The 20474-nt window shown below is 32.3% G+C and overlaps 1 pseudogene; it reads left to right on the top strand.

Annotated features, from left to right (window-relative positions):
- LOC137260319 (sodium-coupled monocarboxylate transporter 1-like) overlaps positions 1-20474 on the top strand; it is a 220105-nt pseudogene that overhangs the window by 183240 nt on the left and 16391 nt on the right.

The raw sequence follows: 20474 nt of genomic DNA, 5'->3' as shown, positions 1-20474 counted from the left end.
TGTAAACATCATGATGATTGTTAACAAGTAGGTAGTGTAAACATCATGATGATTGTTATCAAGTAGGTAGTGTAAACATCATGATGATTGTTAACAAGTAGGTATTGTAAACATCATGATGATTGTTAACAAGTAGGTGTTGTAAACACAGTGTTGATTGTTAACAAGTAGGTAGTGTAAACATCATGTTGATTGTTAACAAGTAGGTAGTGTAAACACCGTGTTGATTGTTAACAAGTAGGTGTTGTAAACATCATTTTGATTGTTAACAAGTAGGTAGTGTAAACATCATGTTGATTGTTAACAAGTAGGTATTGTAAACATCATGATGATTGTTAACAAGTAGGTATTGTAAACACCGTAATGATTGTTAACAAGTAGGTAGTGTAAACATCATGATGATTGTTAACAAGTAGGTAGTGTAAACATCATGATGATTGTTATCAAGTAGGTAGTGTAAACATCATGATGATTGTTAACAAGTAGGTAGTGTAAACATCATGATGATTGTTAACAAGTAGGTAGTGTAAACATCATGATGATTGTTATCAAGTAGGTAGTGTAAACATCATGATGATTGTTAACAAGTAGGTATTGTAAACATCATGATGATTGTTAACAAGTAGGTGTTGTAAACACAGTGTTGATTGTTAACAAGTAGGTAGTGTAAACATCATGTTGATTGTTAACAAGTAGGTAGTGTAAACACCGTGTTGATTGTTAACAAGTAGGTGTTGTAAACATCATTTTGATTGTTAACAAGTAGGTAGTGTAAACATCATGATGATTGTTAACAAGTAGGTAGTGTAAACATCATGATGATTGTTAACAAGTAGGTATTGTAAACACCGTAATGATTGTTAACAAGTAGGTAGTGTAAACATCATGATGATTGTTATCAAGTAGGTAGTGTAAACATTATGATGATTGTTAACAAGTAGGTAGTGTAAACATCATTTTGATTGTTAACAAGTAGGTATTGTAAACATCATGATGATTGTTAACAAGTAGGTATTGTAAACACCGTGTTGATTGTTATCAAGTAGGTAGTGTAAACATCATGATGATTGTTAACAAGTAGGTAGTGTAAACATCATGATGATTGTTAACAAGTAGGTAGTGTAAACATCATGATGATTGTTATCAAGTAGGTAGTGTAAACATCATGATGATTGTTAACAAGTAGGTATTGTAAACATCATGATGATTGTTAACAAGTAGGTGTTGTAAACACAGTGTTGATTGTTAACAAGTAGGTAGTGTAAACATCATGTTGATTGTTAACAAGTAGGTAGTGTAAACATCATGATGATTGTTAACAAGTAGGTATTGTAAACACCGTAATGATTGTTAACAAGTAGGTATTGTAAACATCATGATGATTGTTAACAAGTAGGTGTTGTAAACACAGTGTTGATTGTTAACAAGTAGGTAGTGTAAACATCATGTTGATTGTTAACAAGTAGGTAGTGTAAACACCGTGTTGATTGTTAACAAGTAGGTGTTGTAAACATCATTTTGATTGTTAACAAGTAGGTAGTGTAAACATCATGATGATTGTTAACAAGTAGGTGTTGTAAACACCGTAATGATTGTTAACAAGTAGGTATTGTAAACATCATGATGATTGTTAACAAGTAGGTGTTGTAAACACAGTGTTGATTGTTAACAAGTAGGTAGTGTAAACATCATGTTGATTGTTAACAAGTAGGTAGTGTAAACACCGTGTTGATTGTTAACAAGTAGGTGTTGTAAACATCATTTTGATTGTTAACAAGTAGGTAGTGTAAACATCATGATGATTGTTAACAAGTAGGTATTGTAAACACCGTAATGATTGTTAACAAGTAGGTAGTGTAAACATCATGATGATTGTTAACAAGTAGGTAGTGTAAACATCATGATGATTGTTAACAAGTAGGTAGTGTAAACATCATGATGATTGTTATCAAGTAGGTAGTGTAAACATCATGATGATTGTTAACAAGTAGGTATTGTAAACACCGTAATGATTGTTAACAAGTAGGTAGTGTAAACACCGTAATGATTGTTAACAAGTAGGTAGTGTAAACATCATGATGATTGTTAACAAGTAGGTGTTGTAAACACCGTAATGATTGTTAACAAGTAGGTAGTGTAAACATCATGATGATTGTTAACAAGTAGGTAGTGTAAACATCATGATGATTGTTATCAAGTAGGTAGTGTAAACATCATGATGATTGTTAACAAGTAGGTAGTGTAAACATCATGATGATTGTTAACAAGTAGGTAGTGTAAACATCATGATGATTGTTATCAAGTAGGTAGTGTAAACATTATGATGATTGTTAACAAGTAGGTAGTGTAAACATCATTTTGATTGTTAACAAGTAGGTATTGTAAACATCATGATGATTGTTAACAAGTAGGTATTGTAAACACCGTAATGATTGTTAACAAGTAGGTAGTGTAAACATCATGATGATTGTTAACAAGTAGGTATTGTAAACATCATGATGATTGTTAACAAGTAGGTATTGTAAACACCGTAATGATTGTTAACAAGTAGGTAGTGTAAACATCATGATGATTGTTAACAAGTAGGTAGTGTAAACATCATGATGATTGTTATCAAGTAGGTAGTGTAAACATCATGATGATTGTTAACAAGTAGGTAGTGTAAACATCATGATGATTGTTAACAAGTAGGTAGTGTAAACATCATGATGATTGTTATCAAGTAGGTAGTGTAAACATCATGATGATTGTTAACAAGTAGGTATTGTAAACATCATGATGATTGTTAACAAGTAGGTGTTGTAAACACAGTGTTGATTGTTAACAAGTAGGTAGTGTAAACATCATGTTGATTGTTAACAAGTAGGTAGTGTAAACACCGTGTTGATTGTTAACAAGTAGGTGTTGTAAACATCATTTTGATTGTTAACAAGTAGGTAGTGTAAACATCATGATGATTGTTAACAAGTAGGTATTGTAAACACCGTAATGATTGTTAACAAGTAGGTAGTGTAAACATCATGATGATTGTTAACAAGTAGGTAGTGTAAACATCATGATGATTGTTAACAAGTAGGTAGTGTAAACATCATGATGATTGTTATCAAGTAGGTAGTGTAAACATCATGATGATTGTTAACAAGTAGGTATTGTAAACACCGTAATGATTGTTAACAAGTAGGTAGTGTAAACATCATGATGATTGTTAACAAGTAGGTAGTGTAAACATCATGATGATTGTTAACAAGTAGGTAGTGTAAACATCATGATGATTGTTATCAAGTAGGTAGTGTAAACATCATGATGATTGTTAACAAGTAGGTATTGTAAACATCATGATGATTGTTAACAAGTAGGTGTTGTAAACACAGTGTTGATTGTTAACAAGTAGGTAGTGTAAACATCATGTTGATTGTTAACAAGTAGGTAGTGTAAACACCGTGTTGATTGTTAACAAGTAGGTGTTGTAAACATCATTTTGATTGTTAACAAGTAGGTAGTGTAAACATCATGTTGATTGTTAACAAGTAGGTAGTGTAAACATCATGATGATTGTTAACAAGTAGGTAGTGTAAACATCATGTTGATTGTTAACAAGTAGGTAGTGTAAACACCGTGTTGATTGTTAACAAGTAGGTGTTGTAAACATCATTTTGATTGTTAACAAGTAGGTAGTGTAAACATCATGATGATTGTTAACAAGTAGGTAGTGTAAACATCATGTTGATTGTTAACAAGTAGGTAGTGTAAACACCGTGTTGATTGTTAACAAGTAGGTGTTGTAAACATCATGATGATTGTTAACAAGTAGGTAGTGTAAACATCATGATGATTGTTAACAAGTAGGTAGTGTAAACATCATGATGATTGTTATCAAGTAGGTAGTGTAAACATCATGATGATTGTTAACAAGTAGGTATTGTAAACATCATGATGATTGTTAACAAGTAGGTGTTGTAAACACAGTGTTGATTGTTAACAAGTAGGTAGTGTAAACATCATGTTGATTGTTAACAAGTAGGTAGTGTAAACACCGTGTTGATTGTTAACAAGTAGGTGTTGTAAACATCATTTTGATTGTTAACAAGTAGGTAGTGTAAACATCATGATGATTGTTAACAAGTAGGTATTGTAAACACCGTAATGATTGTTAACAAGTAGGTAGTGTAAACATCATGATGATTGTTAACAAGTAGGTAGTGTAAACATCATGATGATTGTTAACAAGTAGGTAGTGTAAACATCATGATGATTGTTATCAAGTAGGTAGTGTAAACATCATGATGATTGTTAACAAGTAGGTATTGTAAACACCGTAATGATTGTTAACAAGTAGGTAGTGTAAACATCTTGATGATTGTTAACAAGTAGGTAGTGTAAACATCATGATGATTGTTAACAAGTAGGTATTGTAAACACCGTAATGATTGTTAACAAGTAGGTAGTGTAAACATCATGATGATTGTTAACAAGTAGGTAGTGTAAACATCATGATGATTGTTATCAAGTAGGTAGTGTAAACATCATGATGATTGTTAACAAGTAGGTATTGTAAACATCATGATGATTGTTAACAAGTAGGTGTTGTAAACACAGTGTTGATTGTTAACAAGTAGGTAGTGTAAACATCATGTTGATTGTTAACAAGTAGGTAGTGTAAACACCGTGTTGATTGTTAACAAGTAGGTGTTGTAAACATCATTTTGATTGTTAACAAGTAGGTAGTGTAAACATCATGATGATTGTTAACAAGTAGGTATTGTAAACACCGTGTTGATTGTTAACAAGTAGGTAGTGTAAACATCATGATGATTGTTAACAAGTAGGTGTTGTAAACACCGTAATGATTGTTAACAAGTAGGTGTTGTAAACACAGTAATGATTGTTAACAAGTAGGTAGTGTAAACATCATGATGATTGTTAACAAGTAGGTGTTGTAAACACCGTAATGATTGTTAACAAGTAGGTAGTGTAAACATCATGATGATTGTTAACAAGTAGGTATTGTAAACACCGTAATGATTGTTAACAAGTAGGTAGTGTAAACATCATGATGATTGTTAACAAGTAGGTATTGTAAACATCATGATGATTGTTAACAAGTAGGTATTGTAAACACCGTAATGATTGTTAACAAGTAGGTAGTGTAAACATCATGATGATTGTTAACAAGTAGGTAGTGTAAACATCATGATGATTGTTATCAAGTAGGTAGTGTAAACATCATGATGATTGTTAACAAGTAGGTAGTGTAAACATCATGATGATTGTTAACAAGTAGGTAGTGTAAACATCATGATGATTGTTATCAAGTAGGTAGTGTAAACATCATGATGATTGTTAACAAGTAGGTATTGTAAACATCATGATGATTGTTAACAAGTAGGTGTTGTAAACACAGTGTTGATTGTTAACAAGTAGGTAGTGTAAACATCATGTTGATTGTTAACAAGTAGGTAGTGTAAACACCGTGTTGATTGTTAACAAGTAGGTGTTGTAAACATCATTTTGATTGTTAACAAGTAGGTAGTGTAAACATCATGATGATTGTTAACAAGTAGGTAGTGTAAACATCATGATGATTGTTAACAAGTAGGTATTGTAAACACCGTAATGATTGTTAACAAGTAGGTAGTGTAAACATCATGATGATTGTTATCAAGTAGGTAGTGTAAACATTATGATGATTGTTAACAAGTAGGTAGTGTAAACATCATTTTGATTGTTAACAAGTAGGTATTGTAAACATCATGATGATTGTTAACAAGTAGGTATTGTAAACACCGTGTTGATTGTTAACAAGTAGGTAGTGTAAACATCATGATGATTGTTAACAAGTAGGTAGTGTAAACATCATGATGATTGTTATCAAGTAGGTAGTGTAAACATCATGATGATTGTTAACAAGTAGGTATTGTAAACATCATGATGATTGTTAACAAGTAGGTGTTGTAAACACAGTGTTGATTGTTAACAAGTAGGTAGTGTAAACATCATGTTGATTGTTAACAAGTAGGTAGTGTAAACACCGTGTTGATTGTTAACAAGTAGGTGTTGTAAACATCATTTTGATTGTTAACAAGTAGGTAGTGTAAACATCATGTTGATTGTTAACAAGTAGGTATTGTAAACATCATGATGATTGTTAACAAGTAGGTATTGTAAACACCGTAATGATTGTTAACAAGTAGGTAGTGTAAACATCATGATGATTGTTAACAAGTAGGTAGTGTAAACATCATGATGATTGTTATCAAGTAGGTAGTGTAAACATCATGATGATTGTTAACAAGTAGGTAGTGTAAACATCATGATGATTGTTAACAAGTAGGTAGTGTAAACATCATGATGATTGTTATCAAGTAGGTAGTGTAAACATCATGATGATTGTTAACAAGTAGGTATTGTAAACATCATGATGATTGTTAACAAGTAGGTGTTGTAAACACAGTGTTGATTGTTAACAAGTAGGTAGTGTAAACATCATGTTGATTGTTAACAAGTAGGTAGTGTAAACACCGTGTTGATTGTTAACAAGTAGGTGTTGTAAACATCATTTTGATTGTTAACAAGTAGGTAGTGTAAACATCATGATGATTGTTAACAAGTAGGTAGTGTAAACATCATGATGATTGTTAACAAGTAGGTATTGTAAACACCGTAATGATTGTTAACAAGTAGGTAGTGTAAACATCATGATGATTGTTATCAAGTAGGTAGTGTAAACATTATGATGATTGTTAACAAGTAGGTAGTGTAAACATCATTTTGATTGTTAACAAGTAGGTATTGTAAACATCATGATGATTGTTAACAAGTAGGTATTGTAAACACCGTGTTGATTGTTAACAAGTAGGTAGTGTAAACATCATGATGATTGTTAACAAGTAGGTAGTGTAAACATCATGATGATTGTTATCAAGTAGGTAGTGTAAACATCATGATGATTGTTAACAAGTAGGTATTGTAAACATCATGATGATTGTTAACAAGTAGGTGTTGTAAACACAGTGTTGATTGTTAACAAGTAGGTAGTGTAAACATCATGTTGATTGTTAACAAGTAGGTAGTGTAAACACCGTGTTGATTGTTAACAAGTAGGTGTTGTAAACATCATTTTGATTGTTAACAAGTAGGTAGTGTAAACATCATGTTGATTGTTAACAAGTAGGTAGTGTAAACATCATGATGATTGTTAACAAGTAGGTAGTGTAAACATCATGTTGATTGTTAACAAGTAGGTAGTGTAAACACCGTGTTGATTGTTAACAAGTAGGTGTTGTAAACATCATTTTGATTGTTAACAAGTAGGTAGTGTAAACATCATGATGATTGTTAACAAGTAGGTAGTGTAAACATCATGTTGATTGTTAACAAGTAGGTAGTGTAAACACCGTGTTGATTGTTAACAAGTAGGTATTGTAAACACCGTAATGATTGTTAACAAGTAGGTAGTGTAAACATCATGATGATTGTTAACAAGTAGGTGTTGTAAACATCATTTTGATTGTTAACAAGTAGGTAGTGTAAACATCATGTTGATTGTTAACAAGTAGGTAGTGTAAACACCGTGTTGATTGTTAACAAGTAGGTGTTGTAAACATCATGATGATTGTTAACAAGTAGGTAGTGTAAACATCATGATGATTGTTATCAAGTAGGTAGTGTAAACATCATGATGATTGTTAACAAGTAGGTATTGTAAACATCATGATGATTGTTAACAAGTAGGTGTTGTAAACACAGTGTTGATTGTTAACAAGTAGGTAGTGTAAACATCATGTTGATTGTTAACAAGTAGGTAGTGTAAACACCGTGTTGATTGTTAACAAGTAGGTGTTGTAAACATCATTTTGATTGTTAACAAGTAGGTAGTGTAAACATCATGATGATTGTTAACAAGTAGGTATTGTAAACACCGTAATGATTGTTAACAAGTAGGTAGTGTAAACATCATGATGATTGTTAACAAGTAGGTGTTGTAAACACCGTAATGATTGTTAACAAGTAGGTGTTGTAAACACAGTAATGATTGTTAACAAGTAGGTAGTGTAAACATCATGATGATTGTTAACAAGTAGGTGTTGTAAACACCGTAATGATTGTTAACAAGTAGGTAGTGTAAACATCATGATGATTGTTAACAAGTAGGTATTGTAAACACCGTAATGATTGTTAACAAGTAGGTAGTGTAAACATCATGATGATTGTTAACAAGTAGGTATTGTAAACATCATGATGATTGTTAACAAGTAGGTATTGTAAACACCGTAATGATTGTTAACAAGTAGGTAGTGTAAACATCATGATGATTGTTAACAAGTAGGTAGTGTAAACATCATGATGATTGTTATCAAGTAGGTAGTGTAAACATCATGATGATTGTTAACAAGTAGGTATTGTAAACACCGTGTTGATTGTTAACAAGTAGGTAGTGTAAACATCATGTTGATTGTTAACAAGTAGGTAGTGTAAACACCGTGTTGATTGTTAACAAGTAGGTGTTGTAAACATCATTTTGATTGTTAACAAGTAGGTAGTGTAAACATCATGATGATTGTTAACAAGTAGGTAGTGTAAACATCATGATGATTGTTAACAAGTAGGTAGTGTAAACATCATGATGATTGTTATCAAGTAGGTAGTGTAAACATCATGATGATTGTTAACAAGTAGGTATTGTAAACACCGTGTTGATTGTTAACAAGTAGGTAGTGTAAACATCATGATGATTGTTAACAAGTAGGTATTGTAAACATCATGATGATTGTTAACAAGTAGGTATTGTAAACACCGTGTTGATTGTTAACAAGTAGGTAGTGTAAACATCATGATGATTGTTAACAAGTAGGTAGTGTAAACATCATGATGATTGTTATCAAGTAGGTAGTGTAAACATCATGATGATTGTTAACAAGTAGGTATTGTAAACATCATGATGATTGTTAACAAGTAGGTGTTGTAAACACAGTGTTGATTGTTAACAAGTAGGTAGTGTAAACATCATGTTGATTGTTAACAAGTAGGTAGTGTAAACACCGTGTTGATTGTTAACAAGTAGGTGTTGTAAACATCATTTTGATTGTTAACAAGTAGGTAGTGTAAACATCATGTTGATTGTTAACAAGTAGGTAGTGTAAACATCATGATGATTGTTAACAAGTAGGTAGTGTAAACATCATGTTGATTGTTAACAAGTAGGTAGTGTAAACACCGTGTTGATTGTTAACAAGTAGGTGTTGTAAACATCATTTTGATTGTTAACAAGTAGGTAGTGTAAACATCATGATGATTGTTAACAAGTAGGTAGTGTAAACATCATGTTGATTGTTAACAAGTAGGTAGTGTAAACACCGTGTTGATTGTTAACAAGTAGGTATTGTAAACACCGTAATGATTGTTAACAAGTAGGTAGTGTAAACATCATGATGATTGTTAACAAGTAGGTGTTGTAAACATCATTTTGATTGTTAACAAGTAGGTAGTGTAAACATCATGTTGATTGTTAACAAGTAGGTAGTGTAAACACCGTGTTGATTGTTAACAAGTAGGTGTTGTAAACATCATGATGATTGTTAACAAGTAGGTAGTGTAAACATCATGATGATTGTTATCAAGTAGGTAGTGTAAACATCATGATGATTGTTAACAAGTAGGTATTGTAAACATCATGATGATTGTTAACAAGTAGGTGTTGTAAACACAGTGTTGATTGTTAACAAGTAGGTAGTGTAAACATCATGTTGATTGTTAACAAGTAGGTAGTGTAAACACCGTGTTGATTGTTAACAAGTAGGTGTTGTAAACATCATTTTGATTGTTAACAAGTAGGTAGTGTAAACATCATGATGATTGTTAACAAGTAGGTATTGTAAACACCGTAATGATTGTTAACAAGTAGGTAGTGTAAACATCATGATGATTGTTAACAAGTAGGTGTTGTAAACACCGTAATGATTGTTAACAAGTAGGTGTTGTAAACACAGTAATGATTGTTAACAAGTAGGTAGTGTAAACATCATGATGATTGTTAACAAGTAGGTGTTGTAAACACCGTAATGATTGTTAACAAGTAGGTAGTGTAAACATCATGATGATTGTTAACAAGTAGGTATTGTAAACACCGTAATGATTGTTAACAAGTAGGTAGTGTAAACATCATGATGATTGTTAACAAGTAGGTATTGTAAACATCATGATGATTGTTAACAAGTAGGTATTGTAAACACCGTAATGATTGTTAACAAGTAGGTAGTGTAAACATCATGATGATTGTTAACAAGTAGGTAGTGTAAACATCATGATGATTGTTATCAAGTAGGTAGTGTAAACATCATGATGATTGTTAACAAGTAGGTATTGTAAACACCGTGTTGATTGTTAACAAGTAGGTAGTGTAAACATCATGTTGATTGTTAACAAGTAGGTAGTGTAAACACCGTGTTGATTGTTAACAAGTAGGTGTTGTAAACATCATTTTGATTGTTAACAAGTAGGTAGTGTAAACATCATGATGATTGTTAACAAGTAGGTAGTGTAAACATCATGATGATTGTTAACAAGTAGGTAGTGTAAACATCATGATGATTGTTATCAAGTAGGTAGTGTAAACATCATGATGATTGTTAACAAGTAGGTATTGTAAACACCGTGTTGATTGTTAACAAGTAGGTAGTGTAAACATCATGATGATTGTTAACAAGTAGGTATTGTAAACATCATGATGATTGTTAACAAGTAGGTATTGTAAACACCGTGTTGATTGTTAACAAGTAGGTAGTGTAAACATCATGATGATTGTTAACAAGTAGGTAGTGTAAACATCATGATGATTGTTATCAAGTAGGTAGTGTAAACATCATGATGATTGTTAACAAGTAGGTATTGTAAACATCATGATGATTGTTAACAAGTAGGTGTTGTAAACACAGTGTTGATTGTTAACAAGTAGGTAGTGTAAACACCGTGTTGATTGTTAACAAGTAGGTGTTGTAAACATCATTTTGATTGTTAACAAGTAGGTAGTGTAAACATCATGATGATTGTTAACAAGTAGGTATTGTAAACACCGTAATGATTGTTAACAAGTAGGTAGTGTAAACATCATGATGATTGTTAACAAGTAGGTAGTGTAAACATCATGATGATTGTTAACAAGTAGGTAGTGTAAACATCATGATGATTGTTATCAAGTAGGTAGTGTAAACATCATGATGATTGTTAACAAGTAGGTATTGTAAACATCATGATGATTGTTAACAAGTAGGTGTTGTAAACACAGTGTTGATTGTTAACAAGTAGGTAGTGTAAACATCATGATGATTGTTAACAAGTAGGTAGTGTAAACACCGTGTTGATTGTTAACAAGTAGGTGTTGTAAACATCATTTTGATTGTTAACAAGTAGGTAGTGTAAACATCATGTTGATTGTTAACAAGTAGGTAGTGTAAACACCGTGTTGATTGTTAACAAGTAGGTGTTGTAAACATCATTTTGATTGTTAACAAGTAGGTAGTGTAAACATCATGATGATTGTTAACAAGTAGGTATTGTAAACACCGTAATGATTGTTAACAAGTAGGTAGTGTAAACATCATGATGATTGTTAACAAGTAGGTAGTGTAAACATCATGATGATTGTTAACAAGTAGGTAGTGTAAACATCATGATGATTGTTAACAAGTAGGTAGTGTAAACATCATGATGATTGTTATCAAGTAGGTAGTGTAAACATCATGATGATTGTTAACAAGTAGGTATTGTAAACACCGTAATGATTGTTAACAAGTAGGTAGTGTAAACACCGTAATGATTGTTAACAAGTAGGTAGTGTAAACATCATGATGATTGTTAACAAGTAGGTGTTGTAAACACCGTAATGATTGTTAACAAGTAGGTAGTGTAAACATCATGATGATTGTTAACAAGTAGGTAGTGTAAACATCATGATGATTGTTATCAAGTAGGTAGTGTAAACATCATGATGATTGTTAACAAGTAGGTAGTGTAAACATCATGATGATTGTTAACAAGTAGGTAGTGTAAACATCATGATGATTGTTATCAAGTAGGTAGTGTAAACATTATGATGATTGTTAACAAGTAGGTAGTGTAAACATCATTTTGATTGTTAACAAGTAGGTATTGTAAACATCATGATGATTGTTAACAAGTAGGTATTGTAAACACCGTAATGATTGTTAACAAGTAGGTAGTGTAAACATCATGATGATTGTTAACAAGTAGGTATTGTAAACATCATGATGATTGTTAACAAGTAGGTATTGTAAACACCGTAATGATTGTTGACAAGTAGGTAGTGTAAACATCATGATGATTGTTAACAAGTAGGTAGTGTAAACATCATGATGATTGTTATCAAGTAGGTAGTGTAAACATCATGATGATTGTTAACAAGTAGGTAGTGTAAACATCATGATGATTGTTAACAAGTAGGTAGTGTAAACATCATGATGATTGTTATCAAGTAGGTAGTGTAAACATCATGATGATTGTTAACAAGTAGGTATTGTAAACATCATGATGATTGTTAACAAGTAGGTGTTGTAAACACAGTGTTGATTGTTAACAAGTAGGTAGTGTAAACATCATGTTGATTGTTAACAAGTAGGTAGTGTAAACACCGTGTTGATTGTTAACAAGTAGGTGTTGTAAACATCATTTTGATTGTTAACAAGTAGGTAGTGTAAACATCATGATGATTGTTAACAAGTAGGTATTGTAAACACCGTAATGATTGTTAACAAGTAGGTAGTGTAAACATCATGATGATTGTTAACAAGTAGGTAGTGTAAACATCATGATGATTGTTAACAAGTAGGTAGTGTAAACATCATGATGATTGTTATCAAGTAGGTAGTGTAAACATCATGATGATTGTTAACAAGTAGGTATTGTAAACACCGTAATGATTGTTAACAAGTAGGTAGTGTAAACATCATGATGATTGTTAACAAGTAGGTAGTGTAAACATCATGATGATTGTTAACAAGTAGGTAGTGTAAACATCATGATGATTGTTATCAAGTAGGTAGTGTAAACATCATGATGATTGTTAACAAGTAGGTATTGTAAACATCATGATGATTGTTAACAAGTAGGTGTTGTAAACACAGTGTTGATTGTTAACAAGTAGGTAGTGTAAACATCATGTTGATTGTTAACAAGTAGGTAGTGTAAACACCGTGTTGATTGTTAACAAGTAGGTGTTGTAAACATCATTTTGATTGTTAACAAGTAGGTAGTGTAAACATCATGTTGATTGTTAACAAGTAGGTAGTGTAAACATCATGATGATTGTTAACAAGTAGGTAGTGTAAACATCATGTTGATTGTTAACAAGTAGGTAGTGTAAACACCGTGTTGATTGTTAACAAGTAGGTGTTGTAAACATCATTTTGATTGTTAACAAGTAGGTAGTGTAAACATCATGATGATTGTTAACAAGTAGGTAGTGTAAACATCATGTTGATTGTTAACAAGTAGGTAGTGTAAACACCGTGTTGATTGTTAACAAGTAGGTGTTGTAAACATCATGATGATTGTTAACAAGTAGGTAGTGTAAACATCATGATGATTGTTAACAAGTAGGTAGTGTAAACATCATGATGATTGTTATCAAGTAGGTAGTGTAAACATCATGATGATTGTTAACAAGTAGGTATTGTAAACATCATGATGATTGTTAACAAGTAGGTGTTGTAAACACAGTGTTGATTGTTAACAAGTAGGTATTGTAAACATCATGTTGATTGTTAACAAGTAGGTAGTGTAAACACCGTGTTGATTGTTAACAAGTAGGTGTTGTAAACATCATTTTGATTGTTAACAAGTAGGTAGTGTAAACATCATGATGATTGTTAACAAGTAGGTATTGTAAACACCGTAATGATTGTTAACAAGTAGGTAGTGTAAACATCATGATGATTGTTAACAAGTAGGTAGTGTAAACATCATGATGATTGTTAACAAGTAGGTAGTGTAAACATCATGATGATTGTTATCAAGTAGGTAGTGTAAACATCATGATGATTGTTAACAAGTAGGTATTGTAAACACCGTAATGATTGTTAACAAGTAGGTAGTGTAAACATCTTGATGATTGTTAACAAGTAGGTAGTGTAAACATCATGATGATTGTTAACAAGTAGGTAGTGTAAACATCATGATGATTGTTATCAAGTAGGTAGTGTAAACATCATGATGATTGTTAACAAGTAGGTATTGTAAACATCATGATGATTGTTAACAAGTAGGTGTTGTAAACACAGTGTTGATTGTTAACAAGTAGGTATTGTAAACATCATGTTGATTGTTAACAAGTAGGTAGTGTAAACACCGTGTTGATTGTTAACAAGTAGGTGTTGTAAACATCATTTTGATTGTTAACAAGTAGGTAGTGTAAACATCATGTTGATTGTTAACAAGTAGGTAGTGTAAACATCATGATGATTGTTAACAAGTAGGTAGTGTAAACATCATGTTGATTGTTAACAAGTAGGTAGTGTAAACACCGTGTTGATTGTTAACAAGTAGGTGTTGTAAACATCATTTTGATTGTTAACAAGTAGGTAGTGTAAACATCATGATGATTGTTAACAAGTAGGTAGTGTAAACATCATGATGATTGTTATCAAGTAGGTAGTGTAAACATCATGATGATTAACAAGTAGGTATTGTAAACATCATGATGATTGTTAACAAGTAGGTGTTGTAAACACAGTGTTGATTGTTAACAAGTAGGTAGTGTAAACATCATGTTGATTGTTAACAAGTAGGTAGTGTAAACACCGTGTTGATTGTTAACAAGTAGGTGTTGTAAACATCATTTTGATTGTTAACAAGTAGGTAGTGTAAACATCATGTTGATTGTTAACAAGTAGGTAGTGTAAACATCATGATGATTGTTAACAAGTAGGTAGTGTAAACATCATGTTGATTGTTAACAAGTAGGTAGTGTAAACACCGTGTTGATTGTTAACAAGTAGGTGTTGTAAACATCATGATGATTGTTAACAAGTAGGTAGTGTAAACATCATGATGATTGTTAACAAGTAGGTAGTGTAAACATCATGATGATTGTTATCAAGTAGGTAGTGTAAACATCATGATGATTGTTAACAAGTAGGTAGTGTAAACATCATGATGATTGTTAACAAGTAGGTAGTGTAAACATCATGATGATTGTTAACAAGTAGGTATTGTAAACATCATGATGATTGTTAACAAGTAGGTGTTGTAAACACAGTGTTGATTGTTAACAAGTAGGTAGTGTAAACATCATGTTGATTGTTAACAAGTAGGTAGTGTAAACACCGTGTTGATTGTTAACAAGTAGGTGTTGTAAACATCATTTTGATTGTTAACAAGTAGGTAGTGTAAACATCATGATGATTGTTAACAAGTAGGTATTGTAAACACCGTAATGATTGTTAACAAGTAGGTAGTGTAAACATCATGATGATTGTTAACAAGTAGGTAGTGTAAACATCATGATGATTGTTAACAAGTAGGTAGTGTAAACATCATGATGATTGTTATCAAGTAGGTAGTGTAAACATCATGATGATTGTTAACAAGTAGGTATTGTAAACACCGTAATGATTGTTAACAAGTAGGTAGTGTAAACATCATGATGATTGTTAACAAGTAGGTAGTGTAAACATCATGATGATTGTTAACAAGTAGGTAGTGTAAACATCATGATGATTGTTATCAAGTAGGTAGTGTAAACATCATGATGATTGTTAACAAGTAGGTATTGTAAACATCATGATGATTGTTAACAAGTAGGTGTTGTAAACACAGTGTTGATTGTTAACAAGTAGGTAGTGTAAACATCATGTTGATTGTTAACAAGTAGGTAGTGTAAACACCGTGTTGATTGTTAACAAGTAGGTGTTGTAAACATCATTTTGATTGTTAACAAGTAGGTAGTGTAAACATCATGTTGATTGTTAACAAGTAGGTAGTGTAAACATCATGATGATTGTTAACAAGTAGGTAGTGTAAACATCATGTTGATTGTTAACAAGTAGGTAGTGTAAACACCGTGTTGATTGTTAACAAGTAGGTGTTGTAAACATCATTTTGATTGTTAACAAGTAGGTAGTGTAAACATCATGATGATTGTTAACAAGTAGGTAGTGTAAACATCATGTTGATTGTTAACAAGTAGGTAGTGTAAACACCGTGTTGATTGTTAACAAGTAGGTGTTGTAAACATCATGATGATTGTTAACAAGTAGGTAGTGTAAACATCATGATGATTGTTAACAAGTAGGTAGTGTAAACATCATGATGATTGTTATCAAGTAGGTAGTGTAAACATCATGATGATTGTTAACAAGTAGGTATTGTAAACATCATGATGATTGTTAACAAGTAGGTGTTGTAAACACAGTGTTGATTGTTAACAAGTAGGTATTGTAAACATCATGTTGATTGTTAACAAGTAGGTAGTGTAAACACCGTGTTGATTGTTAACAAGTAGGTGTTGTAAACATCATTTTGATTGTTAACAAGTAGGTAGTGTAAACATCATGATGATTGTTAACAAGTAGGTATTGTAAACACCGTAATGATTGTTAACAAGTAGGTAGTGTAAACATCATGATGATTGTTAACAAGTAGGTAGTGTAAACATCATGATGATTGTTAACAAGTAGGTAGTGTAAACATCATGATGATTGTTATCAAGTAGGTAGTGTAAACATCATGATGATTGTTAACAAGTAGGTATTGTAAACACCGTAATGATTGTTAACAAGTAGGTAGTGTAAACATCTTGATGATTGTTAACAAGTAGGTAGTGTAAACATCATGATGATTGTTAACAAGTAGGTAGTGTAAACATCATGATGATTGTTATCAAGTAGGTAGTGTAAACATCATGATGATTGTTAACAAGTAGGTATTGTAAACATCATGATGATTGTTAACAAGTAGGTGTTGTAAACACAGTGTTGATTGTTAACAAGTAGGTAGTGTAAACATCATGTTGATTGTTAACAAGTAGGTAGTGTAAACACCGTGTTGATTGTTAACAAGTAGGTGTTGTAAACATCATTTTGATTGTTAACAAGTAGGTAGTGTAAACATCATGTTGATTGTTAACAAGTAGGTAGTGTAAACATCATGATGATTGTTAACAAGTAGGTAGTGTAAACATCATGTTGATTGTTAACAAGTAGGTAGTGTAAACACCGTGTTGATTGTTAACAAGTAGGTGTTGTAAACATCATTTTGATTGTTAACAAGTAGGTAGTGTAAACATCATGATGATTGTTAACAAGTAGGTAGTGTAAACATCATGATGATTGTTATCAAGTAGGTAGTGTAAACATCATGATGATTAACAAGTAGGTATTGTAAACATCATGATGATTGTTAACAAGTAGGTGTTGTAAACACAGTGTTGATTGTTAACAAGTAGGTAGTGTAAACATCATGTTGATTGTTAACAAGTAGGTAGTGTAAACACCGTGTTGATTGTTAACAAGTAGGTGTTGTAAACATCATTTTGATTGTTAACAAGTAGGTAGTGTAAACATCATGTTGATTGTTAACAAGTAGGTAGTGTAAACATCATGATGATTGTTAACAAGTAGGTAGTGTAAACATCATGTTGATTGTTAACAAGTAGGTAGTGTAAACACCGTGTTGATTGTTAACAAGTAGGTGTTGTAAACATCATGATGATTGTTAACAAGTAGGTAGTGTAAACATCATGATGATTGTTAACAAGTAGGTAGTGTAAACATCATGATGATTGTTATCAAGTAGGTAGTGTAAACATCATGATGATTGTTAACAAGTAGGTATTGTAAACATCATGATGATTGTTAACAAGTAGGTGTTGTAAACACAGTGTTGATTGTTAACAAGTAGGTAGTGTAAACATCATGTTGATTGTTAACAAGTAGGTAGTGTAAACACCGTGTTGATTGTTAACAAGTAGGTGTTGTAAACATCATTTTGATTGTTAACAAGTAGGTAGTGTAAACACCGTGTTGATTGTTAACAAGTAGGTGTTGTAAACATCATTTTGATTGTTAACAAGTAGGTAGTGTAAACATCATGATGATTGTTAACAAGTAGGTAGTGTAAACATCATGATGATTGTTATCAAGTAGGTAGTGTAAACATCATGATGATTGTTAACAAGTAGGTATTGTAAACATCATGATGATTGTTAACAAGTAGGTGTTGTAAACACAGTGTTGATTGTTAACAAGTAGGTAGTGTAAACACCATGATGTTGTTAACAAGTAGGTATTGTAAACACCGCGATGATTGTTATCAAGTATGTAATGTAAACACCGTGATGATTGTTAACAAGTAGGTAGTGTAAACACCATGATGTTGTTAACAAGTAGGTATTGTAAACACCGTGATGATTGTTATCAAGTATGTATTGTAAACATCATGATGATTGTTAACAAGTAGTTAGTGTAAACACCATGACAATGACGTGCGTCTAGTGAATGGTTTAGTTTACAACAAGAAAGAGGAAGGCATGTTATTCACTCTTAGAGCAACAAGGAGAGATATAGTAAATATGGAGTCTGGGGTTGGGATTTCGACTCGACTGTAATGTGTCTTGCACATTCTATTTGTAGACACGTGGTTCTATGTACGTTGTACTTGTGGACACGTGCCTCCGTATATGCTGTACCTTTATACACGTGGCTTGTTCACGTTGTCCTTCCAGACACGTGGTTCTATTAACATTGAGCTTGTAGACACCCTATTCTATTACGTTGTTCTATGTACGCATGTTTTATCCCAGGTGATGTGTATGGAGTCTGGGGTTTGAACTGATTAGGAAAGCGAGTCTGCTGTCAGGTGTCAGGTGTCTTGGCTCTTTGTACCTTACCCTTGGCACGTGGCTGTATATACGTTGTACTTGTAGACACGTAGCTCTATGTAGGTTGCACTTGTAGACACGATGCTCTATCTACGGTCTTTTTGTAGACACGTGGTTCTGTGTAGGTTGTACTTGTAGACACGTGGCTCTATGTAGGTTTTACTTGTAGACACGATGCTCTAAGTACGGTGTTTTTGTAGATATGTGGTTCTATGTAGGTTGTACTTGTAGACACGTCGCTCTGTGTACGTTGTACTCGGAGACATGTTTTATTTCCAGGTGATCTATATGGGCGTGGCGTCACTTGCTCCATCGACGGCTCTAGAAGCAGGTAGGTTTGTATTTGTAACGCATTAATAGTTCACCGTAATATCCGCTTTAGAGTGAACGTTACAAGACCACGTTTAGGCACTATACATGACTCTTTAGTTGTAAACGATGTACCCTTCATAGGGCTGTTGGCCAGATGTCGTCTTCAGGAAGTATAGATTCCCTAATATATATGATAATTAAGATAACTGATAAAATTAATGTCTTCATGAAATATGTGAATTATCTGACATTTTTCTGTTCTTGTTTCCAACAGTAACCGGTTTGCCAACATGGGCCACAATAATTACGTCTAGTAGCTACCTTCTACACGTATCTGGTAGGTAGTCCAAGTGCAAATGTTCTCCCGATATCTTGTATAGTCTGCCAAGCCAACTTTTGGGACATCCCGTTTTTTCAAATACAAATTTTCCACATAACACCATCTGACCACTTGCCATCAACGTCTATCTTGATGATGCCCTTTGACGTAATAACAAACGTTTGGTGATACTGTTGCCAATTTATATTCATAACAATACCTTCTATGTTCTCATTACATTTGATCACACAACCAAGTTCTTCAGCAACAAAAATAAACAGGTATGGTGACACATGCAGCTGTTTCATATGTAAGTATGTATATCGAACGAGTGATTTCAGAACCCAAACCAAATTTAGCTAAAACGATTTTCAAAAACTCATATGACATTGTATTGGCAGCCCTCTCAAACTCTCCCACGAGAATTTGTCCTGAAATATATCGTTTATTAGTTTTAAAAATTATATATTACTCATTTATTAATATTATGTTTCACTAAGAGTTCTACCTGGAATAAAGCATGTAGTCGGGAGTCCAAACGATTAGCGTTACAAGTACTAATAAGTTTATAAAGTGAAATTTTGAAAAAAAATAGAGATTAAGGTTTCCAATTTTTCAAAAGTGTTTATCATTATTAACTTTAGGTATCAAAGCTGTTACTACTCCTGTTACTTTGTTGGTTATTCAGCTTCAGGCAGAGCAACAGATTTTTCATTGATATTCCTCTCATTTCTTTTTCTTTTATTTGTTCAAGTTGCAAATTTGCACTGATGGTTTGAAAATCTTCCATATTTTCTCCGTTTGATTTTTTAAGATATGTAGAATAAGATGTACTCTTATCTCATATTTTCATGAGCAGGGTTAGTAGAAATAAGCTCTAATCAATCTCTGTAACAACTTTGGATTATCATAACTGATTGGTTCAACTCGAAAATTTGTATGCATGCATGTATG

This window comes from Haliotis asinina, chromosome 13, assembly GCF_037392515.1.
Source record: "Haliotis asinina isolate JCU_RB_2024 chromosome 13, JCU_Hal_asi_v2, whole genome shotgun sequence".
Taxonomy (NCBI): domain Eukaryota; kingdom Metazoa; phylum Mollusca; class Gastropoda; order Lepetellida; family Haliotidae; genus Haliotis; species Haliotis asinina.
This window is presented reverse-complemented; position numbering and strand designations above follow the sequence as displayed.